This window comes from Bos taurus, chromosome 29 (genome assembly GCF_002263795.3).
Source record: "Bos taurus isolate L1 Dominette 01449 registration number 42190680 breed Hereford chromosome 29, ARS-UCD2.0, whole genome shotgun sequence".
In the NCBI taxonomy this organism is placed as follows: Eukaryota; Metazoa; Chordata; class Mammalia; order Artiodactyla; family Bovidae; genus Bos; species Bos taurus.
Genome location: NC_037356.1, coordinates 39,741,663 through 39,753,453, shown reverse-complemented (window position 1 = coordinate 39,753,453; position 11,791 = coordinate 39,741,663).

Below are 11,791 nucleotides of genomic sequence, written 5' to 3'. Positions count from 1 at the left end.
GTCCCCTTCTCCTCCTGCCCCCAATCCCTCCCAGCACCAGGCTCTTTTCCAATGAGTCAACTCTTCACATGAGGTGGCCAAAGTATTGGAGTTTCAGCTTCAGCATCAGTCCTTCCAAGGAACACCCAGGACTGATCTCCTTTAGGATGGACTGGTTGGATCTCCTTGCAGTCCAAGGGATTCTCAAGAGTCTTCTCCAACACCACAGTTCAAAAGCATCAATTCTTTGGTGCTCAGCTTTCTTCACAGTCCAACTCTCACATCATACATGACCACTGGCAAAACCATTACCTTGACTAGATGGACTTTTATTGGCAAAGTAATGTCTCTGCTTTTGAATATGCTATCTAGGTTAGTCAAAACTTTCCTTCCAAGGAGTAAGTGTCTTTTAATTCATGGCTGCAATCACCATCTGCAGTGATTTTGGAGCCCCCCCAAAATAAAGTCTGACACTGTTTCCACTGTTTCTCCATCTATTTCCCATGAAGTGTTGGGACCAGAGGCCATGATCTTAATTATAATAGGTCCGATAGGTCACCATAAAAAGATATATAATATTTGACTGTGTTCCCCACACTGTATGTTTCACACCTATGATTCATTTATTTTGTAACTGGAAGTTTGTACCTTTTAATCCCTCTCACCTATATCTTTCCTTCTCCTACTCTGCTCCTGTCTGACAACTACCTGTTTGTTCTCTGTATCTATGACTCTATTTCTGCTTATGTTTGTTCATTTGTTTCTTTTTTTTAGATTCCACATATAAATGAAATCATACAGTATTTTTCTTTGTTTCATTTATTTCACTAAGCATAACACCCTCTAGTTTTGCTCATGTTGTTGCAAATGGCAAGTTTTTACTCATTTTTATAATGGAGTAATATTCCATTGTGTGTGTGTGTGTATATATATATATATATATATATATATATTTATCCATTCATTTATTGATGGGCACTTAAGTTGTCTCCATATATTGGTTATTGTAAATAATGCTAATGTGAATGTATGGGTGCATATATGCTAATTTCTTAAGTTCAAACACATTTTAACAACTCTGCATTTTATTTCCCACCACATGTCTGCAGTTTTTGACATCATATTTTGCATCTTTTTGTTTTGTGTATCCTTTAATTGCAGATACAAATGATTTTATTACTCTTGTCTTTTCATCTTCCTACTAGTCTTTTTTTTTTAATTTTTCTTGGCTGCACTGGGTCTTCATTGCTGTGTGTGGGCTTTCTCTCGTTGCATCGAGTGGGAGCTACTCTGTGTTTCAAGGTAAGGGTTTCCCACCGCAGTGGTTTCTTTTGTCACAGAGCACAAGCTCTAGGCACGTGGGCTTAGAAGTCATGGCACATGGGCTTAGCTGCTCCATGGCAAGTGGGATCTTCCTGGACCAAGGACTGAACCTCAGCCCCTGCCTTGGCAGGTGGACTCTTAACCACTGGACCACCAGAGAAGGTCACCTTCATACTAGTTTTAAATGTGATTGATTTACTACCTTTCCTGTGTAGACGTCCTGTATGTCACCCTTACCAGTGAGATCTTACCTTGTGTAGTTTTCATGTTTCTGGCTGTGACCTTTTCTTTTCACTTAGAGAAACTTCCCTGAAAGTTTCTTATAAAGCTGGTTTGCTGATGCTGAACTCTCTTAGCTTGTCTGTAAAACTTTTGATCTCTGTATCAAATCTGAATGAAAGCCTTTCTAGGTGGAGTATTCTTGTGGTAGGGCTTCCCCTTTCATCCATTTAAATATACCATACCACTCCCTTCTGCCTGCAGTTTCTGCTGAAATGTTAGCTGATAGCCTTATGGGTGTTCCCTTGTATGTAAGTTGGTGCTTTTCCTTTGCTGCTTTTAATATTAGCTCTTTATCTTCCATCGTTGCCATTTTAATTACAGTGTGTATTGGCGTGGTCCTCTTTGGGTTGATTCTGTTTGGGACTGTCTGTGCTTCCTGGACTTGGATGACTGTTTCTTTTGCCAGGTAGGGAAATTTTCAGCTATTATGTCTTCAAATATGTTTTCTGCCCCTTTCTCTCTCTCTTCTTCTGGGACCCTTATAATGGGAATATTCCTGTGCTTGATGTTGTTCCTTGAACTGTCCTAATTTCTTTTCACTCTTTTTTCTGTTCAGCTTCAGTGATTTCTACTACTCTGTCTTCTACCTCGCTGACCTGTTCCTCTGCACCATTTACTCTACTGTTGATACCTTATAGTGTATTTTTCATTTCAGTTATTGTATTCTTCATCTCTGTTTGGTTCTTCTTTATATTCTCTAACTCTTTGTTACGAATGTCTAATTTAGTCTGTTCATCCAATCTTCCCTCAGTTTCTTTGATCATTACTTTGAACTCCTTATTCGGTAGGTTGCTTGTCTCCTCTTCACTTAGTTCTTCTTCTGGGGCTTTATCTTGTTCCTTCGGAACATATTTCTCTGTTTCTTCATTTTGCCTAATTTGTTATTTTTATTTCTATGTATTTGGCAGGTTGGTTACATTTCCTAACTTTGGAGAAGTGGCCTTTTGTAGGAGATGTCCTGTGTGTCCCATCAGCGCACTTCCCTGTAGTCACCAGAGCTATATGCTCTAGTGCATAAATTCTCAGTTGCGCAGTTGTGTCCAACTCTGTGACCCCATGGACTGTAGGCCCCCAAGCTCCTCTGTCCATGGAATTTTCCAGGCAAGAGTACTGGAATGGTTGCCATTTCCTTCTCCAGGGAATCTTCCCCACCCCAGGATTGAACCCACATCTCTTGTATCTCCTGAATTGGCAGGAGGATTCTTAACCACTGTGCCATATGCTCTAGGGGTGCCCTCTGTTTGGTCTGCATGGGGCCTTCTGTTCTGGTGAGCTGATTACTGTGGGTGCTCTGGTATGCATGGAAGGCCTCTAGTCTGGTTGGTTGCCTGGCCTTGCCTTATGCAGAGACTGCCGGCCACTGGTAGGTGGGGCAGCGGCTGGCAGCAGGGCCCTTGGGATCTCAGGACTAGTGCTAGCCTACTAGTAGCCAGGTTTCTTGGTCTCTGGTAGCAGGGACCTGGGAGTCCCAGAGCTGATATCAACCCACTGGTCCATAGGGTTGGATCTTGGGGCAGCTGGCTGAGGGGTGCAAGTGTCCCAGAGCTATTGTTGGCCTTCTGGTGGATAAAGTCACAGCCTAGAGGATCCCAGGGCTGATACCCACACACTGGTAGGTGAGGCTGGGTCCTGGGGGTAGGGGGTTCCAGGGCTGGTGTCAGCCTGCTGGTGGGTGGAGCTGAGGTCCACAGGGTCTGGGGGCTAATGCTGGCCCACTGGTAGGCAAAGCTGGGTCCTGAGGTCTCTGCCTACAGGGCCCTGGGGGTCTCCTGGGACTAGTGCTAGCGTACTGGTGAGCAGGGACAGATTCTGGACCCTTTGGTGGGCAGGGCTGTGTCCCTGGGTGGCCATAGGCTCAGGGGGTCTCAAGGCAGCAGGCCTGCTGGTGGGTGGGGCTGTGTCTCCCACCAGCTAGTGCAACTTGATTTTAAAAGAAAAAATGTTTTTTTCAAGTGATTTCTTAAAAGTTTACATCATCACTTTTTAAAGTTAAAGTATAATATGTACACAAAACAATGCAAGTCATGGGGAATAGCTTGATGAATTTTCACAAATATACCCATATAACCACTATGCAGATCAAGAAACAGAACATTGCAAGTAGCCCCTCTCCCTCCCCCAAGCTCTCCCAGCGTAATCAAAGCTCTAACTTCAAACAGCAAAGATTACTTTGGCCTATTTTTTTAGTTTAGATAAAGGGCACCATGTAACAAGCATGCTTCTGTATCCAGCTTCTTTGCTGAAAATCACGTCTGTGGGATTCACAGCAGTATAGTATACAGCTGCAAATAGGTTATTTTCATTGCTGTGCATATTTTTCCATTGTGTTTATTTATCTCTTCTCTGGTCAGTGGGCATCTGGGTAGTTTTCAGTGTAGGGTTCTTAGGAAAAGAGCTGCCATGAACGTTTTAGTACATACCCTATGGTGAACATATGCTTGCATTTCTGTAGAGTATAGACCCAGGAGTGGAACTGCTGGAGCACAGGGTAGGCAGATGTTTTAGCTTCAGCAGAAACTGCTAAACAGTTTTCCAAAGTGGTTCTATCATTTTTTGTTCCCGCCAGCAGCATATGAGCATTCTAGTTGCCCTACATTCTCATCAACACTTGCTATGTCGGTCATTTTCATTGTAGCCATTCTAGGGGTTGTAAGGAGGTATCTTCCTGTAGTTTTGATTTGTATTTCCTGATAAATAATAACGTTGGGCACCTTTTCATGTGCTTATTGGCTCTTTGTATATCTTCTTTTAGGAAATGTCTACTCAAGTCTTTTGCTCATTAAAAAAAAAGTTTGGGTATTTGTCTTTTATTAGAGGTTGTAGAATTTTTACATCAGTCATTTAATTTGATGGTGCAAAATATCTTTGCATTAAACATGACACGCATGTGATGCCATTATAGAAAAATGAGGGAAGCTGGGCTGTTCAGGCAGCAGAGGGGATGAAAACCCACCAGTCCCACAAGACAGCTCTATGGAACCCTTGGGGATCAAAGGAACACAGTTTGAAACCCCCCTGAAATAGATTATGCTCTTCAAACCCTTACCTCCTATATATCTATCTCATCTGCAGTTTTTGAGTTTGGGGAAAAGAGGTGAGAGCCCTTCTAGAAATCTACCCTATAGCTGTCCCCACCCAAGCTAACAATAGTAATTGCTTGTAGGTGTCAATCACTTACATGCATCAGGCCAGGTACCCACAGTCTCTCTTGGTGAGATAGATACAGGACTAAACGGGACTGTTTTACAGATTTGTGGCTGGTGAACTGAGGCTCAGAGAGGTGCATCAGTTGGCCTAGAGTGCAAAGCAGTGAGAGGCAGAGCTGGCATCCCTGACTCCTCTGTTCTACTCATCTGCTCAGAGGAGTCAGCATCATGACTCTGACTGTGCCTGCCCTTCTGGGTCTGAGAGATTCTTGGGAGAAATGAGGGTGAAAGTTTTTTTCGATGGAGACACATGAGAGGCTTCGGGAGACTGGCTTGTTCCATTTCTTGGCCTAAGTGTGTTTAATTTTATGTGTTAAACTGTGTACTTATGCTTTAAGCATATTTTTACATGTTTGTTATGCTTCACAATCAAAAAATAGAAGAGCAGCTAGTCCATTCATTCTGGCTCTGGCACCTCCCTATCCATTAAGGAAAGTGAATGTCAAGTTGGGTTTGGTTTCCAGACCTCTGAGGGCTGGCAAGTGGCACGTGGAAGAGAGAATGCTTTCCTCAGTACAATCCACATCCCCGGGGCAGGTGGTACAAAACCCCTTCCACCTAGATAAGTCACCAGGACAAGGAGGCAGATGAGAGCCAGTGGCAGTAAGGCACAAGTACCCATGAGCGTGACAATGGCTAACATGTATAAAGGCACATGTGTTATATAATGAAGAAGTCTCATTTTGACAATCTTATCCAGTAGGTACTCCTATTCTACTGATGGGGTGCAGAGATGTTCCCAAGTTGTTGAAGGGTTGCACAGTTTACATAAGGCTAAGGTGGGTTTCAAACCCAGGCTGTCTGGTTCCTGAGTCCATACCTGTAAGCATTCACTGCCTTTTAGAATGTGGTGAAAACTCAGGGCCCCCTTCCCAGGAAGACACACACACACACACACACACACACACACACACACACACAGCTAGAGCTCTGAAACTCAGCACCCCTAGTTTCAGAGCTCCCAAAGCCCTTCCCTGGGGTCCAGCCTTGAGCAAATTGAGTTATTTACTGTGGATAAGGTAACCTACAGGTAATGAGCTCTGCTCCATGGGAAGTATGTAAGAAGAAGCTGAGATGCCATCTGACAGCTGGTGCAGAATAGATATTCCATACAGATTAAGTTACCTACCTGATGGCTCAGACAGTAAAGAAAGTGTGGTCAGGAAGATCCCCTGGAGAAGGGAATGGCTATCCTCTCCAGTATTCTTGGCTAGAGAATCCCATGGACAGAGGAGCCTGGTGGGCTACAGTCCATGGGGTCGCAAAGAGCTGGATTCGACTGAGCAACTAACAATTTCACTTTCACAGATTAAGTGAATGAATGAATGAATGACTTTTCCCTTGAGGACAGGGGCAAGGGCCATGGGGAGTGAGAAACATCTTGGCCCCTGATAGCCCCCATGGTATGGTCCTTTGAATAGGAAGGGCATGGCACTGTAGTCCAAGCTCCCGAGGACACTTGGAATGCACTGATTAGGCAGTGGTTCCTGGGGGCAGAAATGTAGCCATGTAGAGTCCCAGGAAGGGACAGGCGTAGCCAGGAACCTCAACCCTAGCCTCCTGCGACCAGTCTGGCCAGCTTTCGGAAAGCGTTCTGATACTTGCTTTTGGGTAAAATGTAAGAGAAGGGCTTGCGGGAGGCAGAAATTCGAAACTGGGCCAAGCAAGAGTTAACTGGAAGCAGAAAAGGAAATGTTTGGAACCTGGGAGGGGGCTGGCGGGGGATGGAGATATTAACCAGGGTATGGAAAATTCCTGAGAACTGGAGCATAACAAGGAATTGGCTTGAAGTCCCACAGCAGGGACAAAGGGGCTCTCAGAAGGCCCCCACTGCCCTTGCAGCCCCCCTCTCCTCCTAATGGTGCCTCCTCTGAGCTGGTCCTTCCCTGGGCTGCAGAGCAAACCTACTGGAGATGGTGGCCTGCGTGAGCCCCACTTGAGGACAGAGGTCAAGGGTGCTTCTGCTGATAATGGGTCCCACCCCAGCGGCCCCCATCTCCTTTGTTCTCCTTATCTCTAACTCCACATCACTCCCTGGTGAGCACAGCTCTGGACCCAACCCTCTATGCCTTTTCTGATCCAATCTTATTCGATGTAGGCCCTGTTCTTTGTTTCGATGACCTGGGTCCTGGCTTCTGACTGGTATCTTTATCACGTTTGGTTACAGTGGAGTGAGCTGGGGTGTGACTGGAGGGTATTTATTACCCTCCTGCTCCAGATGGACAAAGCCATTCCTAAGGCAGCCAGGACACCCAGCCCTCCTGGCCCAAAGAGCCTGTGGCAGCAGCAGCTTCAGGCAACTTTGTGCCTTGGCGGAGGTGAGGAATGAGGCTGCAATCTAAGTGGAAGGCTTTACCATCTTCTCACGCCCTGCTGCCTGCCTCGCACCACCCACCGTGGCTGCGTTCCCGAGCACCCATCACTTCCTTTGCCTTATTCATCTCTTCATTCATTCATTCTACATGCCAGGTAGTAAGCTCAACAGAGATGAATTGGCTGTGAATTTTGCTTTTAACAGGTTCACATCCGAATGGGAGGGATACGACCCAATTTAAAATCCCTATAAGACAGAAAGGGCTTCCCTGGTGGCTCAGATGGTAAAGAATCCGCCTGCAGTGCAGGAGACCTGGGTTCTATCCCTGGGTCAGGAAGATCCCCTGGAGAAGGAAATAGCAACCCACTCCAGTATTCTTGCCTGGAGAATAACTATGGACAGAGGAGCCTGGTGGACTACAGTCTATGGGGTCGCAAAGAGTCGCACACAACTGAGCAACTTACACACACGTGCCTAAGACAGAAAATGACAGTCCTAGTTAACTAGAGCAGGATACTGAAAAGAGATGCCATGGGTCATTTAGAAAAAGGAGCCCACTTCCAGAGTGCCTCTAGGAGGTTGCCATGGACGAGGAGGCATTCAAGCTGTCTTAATAATATTTGGATTGGAAGTTAAAACCCCCCGGGAGAAATTACATTTTCATAGGGATCTGCACTTGGCACCCGTTGGACTAAGGGTTGAGCAGTAGACACCCGAGCTGACCCTGTGGAATGAGCTTTGGATGGCTGGGTTAGGGAGAGGAGGGTTCTAAGGCCAGCTGGAGGCTCTGAAATCACGCTGCTGGTGTACAGGCAGCACCAGCCGCTCACGTTATCATTCTCAGCAGGAGGCGGACCCATGTTATGGGGAGTGGAGCCCTAGGCCTGTCTCCTCTGGCCTCTCTGCCCCAGGCTGCAGACGCCATGGATGGTCCAGGGAAGGCTGCAGGCAGACCCCTAGAGATGGGTCATATGGGCAGCAGTGGATGGAGGGAAGGAGGTGTACAGTTTCCAGTCCAAGGCTGAGAGCTGGGACTTGGGCTGAAACAGCTTGCCTTCCAATCTTCCGGCAGGTCAGCCCGGGCTGTCTGAGTTCTCCCAGCAGGCCAGCCTTCTCTGCCTCTGGGCCTTGGCACATGCTGTTCCTTTTGAATGTGCTTCTCTCTCCTCAACGGGCGTAGGGGTCAGAGTCCTTGCAGAAAACAGGTGACCACCCAGAGGTTTCACCAAAGAGACTCAGGGAGGGGCTGTGTACAGAGGGGCGGGCAGGGTGACCCCAAAGAGGGATGTGGAGGGGCACAGGAGCCAGTGGTGGTGGTGGGGGGCAGGGAGGGGGCAGCAACCAAAACCTGGGGCTCTGAAGGCAGAGGGATGCAGCGGCCAGGAGCACAGGGAGTGTCGGCCCCCTCCCCACCTTCCGATCTCCGCTAGGGCTTCTAGACCCACCCTAGGGGCCTGTGGGCAGTCTCCTGGGCTCTGAGCAGGGCAGATCCCCGAGAAAGAATCTGGAGATGGAGGAAAAAAAGGGCCCCTGGGAGCTCCCATCTCCCTTAGGTTTTAGCACCATCCCCTCTGTTGTCCTGTGACTCTCTCGTCCCCCGGCATCAAGCTCATGGGGCCTGACCACCAGCAGTGGGCTGTGAGCCTAGGACGGGAGCAGGGTCTTCCCCGGCTTTCACCGCAGCGCCCGGCTCCGCCTGGCCCAGAGCCTGGAGAACACAGTACGCAGAGACGGAGCCTATGAACACACGTCAGACCCTGCTTCTGCCCCTGCCTCCATGTTAGTGACCTTGAGTGACCTTTCTGTGAGCCTTCCTGCCCTCATTTATAAAAAGGAGCATTAACATCCAATCTGTTGGGTCACTGATAGTGAAATAGGTCCACAGTTGGCAGCAGAAAAATGGAGAGCTGTTCTCTTCTCACTTCTGTCGTGGGACGGAGAGAAACGTGATCTGGTTTGTGGCCGAAGTTCTGGAACAACGATGTTGCCGTTAGTCACCAAATCACGTCCAGGTCTTTTTCGACCACCAGGGAAGTTCTGGAACAACAGTGTGAGAGATGAAATCACTCATAACTTCCTTTTCCTAAAAAAGATAATTCTTTTCTTATTTTTTATTGAAGAATAGTTGGTTTCAGTTCAGTCGCTCAGTCGTGTACGACTCTGTGACCTCATGGACTGCAGCACGCCAGGCTTCCCTGTCCATCACCAACTCCTGGAGCTTGCTCAGACTCATGTCCACTGAGTCAATGATGCCATCCAACCATCTCATCCTCTGTCATCCCCTTCTCCTCCTGCCTTCAACCTTTCCCAGCATCAGGGTCTTTTCCAGTGAGTCAGTTCTTCGCATCAGGTGGCCAAAGGATTGGAGCTTTAGTTTCAGCATCAGTACTTCCAATGAATATTCAGGACTGATTTCCTGTAGTTGGTTTACAATGCAACTAATTGCATTAATTTCTGCTGTAATTACAGTAAAGTAAAGTGATTTATTTATGCATATATATATTTTCTTTTTTCATAATGGTTTATCACAGGATATTGAATATAGTTTCAGTGCTATACAGTCCACGCATGCTCAGTCTCTCAGTCATGTCTGACTCTTTGCAAACCCCTGGACTATAGCCAGGGGATCTTCCCGACCCAGGGCTTGAACCTCTGTCTTCTGCATTGGCAGGCGGATTCTTCACCACTGAGACACCTGGGAAGCCCTATTGGCTAATCCATGGCACGTATTCAGTTTTCATCAGTTGTCCTAAAACTGTCCCTTTTAGTGGTTTTTCTTCTGCAGGATTTCACCCAGGGTCATGTATTGTCTTGGGTTGTCTGGTCACTTGACTCCCCTTCAGTCTGAATGGCTCTTAAGCCTGCCTTTTTTGTTCCTGATGATAAGAGTTTCGGAAAGTGTAGGCCACTTTTGCAGAACATCGTTCAGTTTGGGTTTGTTTGATGTTTTCTTACGGTTCAATTCAGATTATGTTTCTATTTTTTTTGTCCACGCTGCATGGCGTGTGGGATCTCAGTTCCCTGGCCAGGGATGGAACCTGTGTCCCCTGCATTGGAGAGTGGAGTCTTGACCCCTGGACCATCAGGGACGTCCCAGGTTACTTGTTTTTTAGCAGGAATGTTATAGAAACAATGCTGTGTCCTTCTCAGGGCGTCATATCGGGAGGCACATAATTGTTGATTCGTCCCTTTATTGGTGACATTAACCTTGATTATTTAGTGAAGGTGGTGTCTCCCACCAAGCTTCTCCCTGTAGTTACTGGGTTGTGATCATGGACATATTTGGTAGGGAGATACTTTGCAACTGTATAAGTAACCTGTGGTCCATCCACTCTCCACCCAAAGTTTAAGCAACCACTGATTTCTGCCTGAATCAGTGACTGAAATGATGGTTATAGAGTTGTGATTTTCTAACCCTGTTGTTTCTTTTACATTTTAAAAATTATTGGACTTCCTGGTGGTACAGTGGATAAGAATCCGCTTGCCAATGCAGGGGACACGGGTTCGATCCCTGGTCTGGGAAGATTTCACATGCTGCAAAGTAACTAGGCCATTGCACTGTAACTACTGAGCCCATGCTTTGGAGCCCGTGAACCACAATTACTGAAACCTGGGCTCCCAGAGCCTGTGCTCCAAGATAAGAGAAGCGGCCACAATTAGAAGCCTGTGCACCGCAAGGAAAAGTAACCCGCTTGCCACAACCAGAGAAAAGCCCTTGAGCAGCAACAAAGACCCAGTGCAGCCATAAATAAATAAATACTGAAGAAATAGATGTTGTTCTTTGGTAAGGAAGAGATTTCCTTTCATCTTGTTTGTTTATATTTGTGTTTATTGATCAGTGTGAACTCATAGGTTCTGACTTCACTCAGTCAGTGATAATCCATTATTATCAGAATTTTCATGCTGAAATTGTCCCACGTCTGGCCCACTGGAGTTCTTTATGCTGACTCCTGTATTCTTTTGACATGTCTCAAGGTTGCTTTTGTGTTTATGGTGTTATGGGCTGAATTGTGTGTCTCTCTCCTCCTCCTCCCCACTAACAATCCGTATATTGAAGTCCTACCCCCAGTACTTCCAAATGACTGTATTTGGAAGTAGAGATGATTAAGATTAAATGAGGTCACCAGTGTGGGCCCTAATCTAATCTGACGTGTCATAAGAAGAGGAGATTAGGATACAGACATGCTCAGAGGAAACACCCCTTGAAAACACAGAAGACGGCCATCTATACATCGAGGAGCGGAAGCAACCTTGCAGATACCCTAATCTCAGGCTTCCAGTCTCCAGAATCGTGAGAAAGTAAATGCCTGTTGTATAAGGCACTCAGTCTGTGGCATCTGCTATTGGCCCAAACAGACTGGTACAGTTGGCTATGTTCATGTATGTGCTTGGTGCTCAGTCATGTCTGACTCTTGTGACCACATGGACTGTAGCCCACCAGCCTCCTCTGTCCATGGGATTCTCCAGGCAAGAATACTGAAGTGGGTAGCCATTCCCTTCTCCAGGGGATCTTCCCAACCCGGGGACTGAACCCGAGTCTCTGGCATTGCACGCAGATTCTTTACTGTTTGAGCCACCAGGGAAGCAGCAGCATTCATACCTCTCAATTTCACAGGGTTGTACTCAGCATGAACCTATGACACAGTGTTCTCTTAGCCTTAATTTCACTAATACTCATAACCAAAAT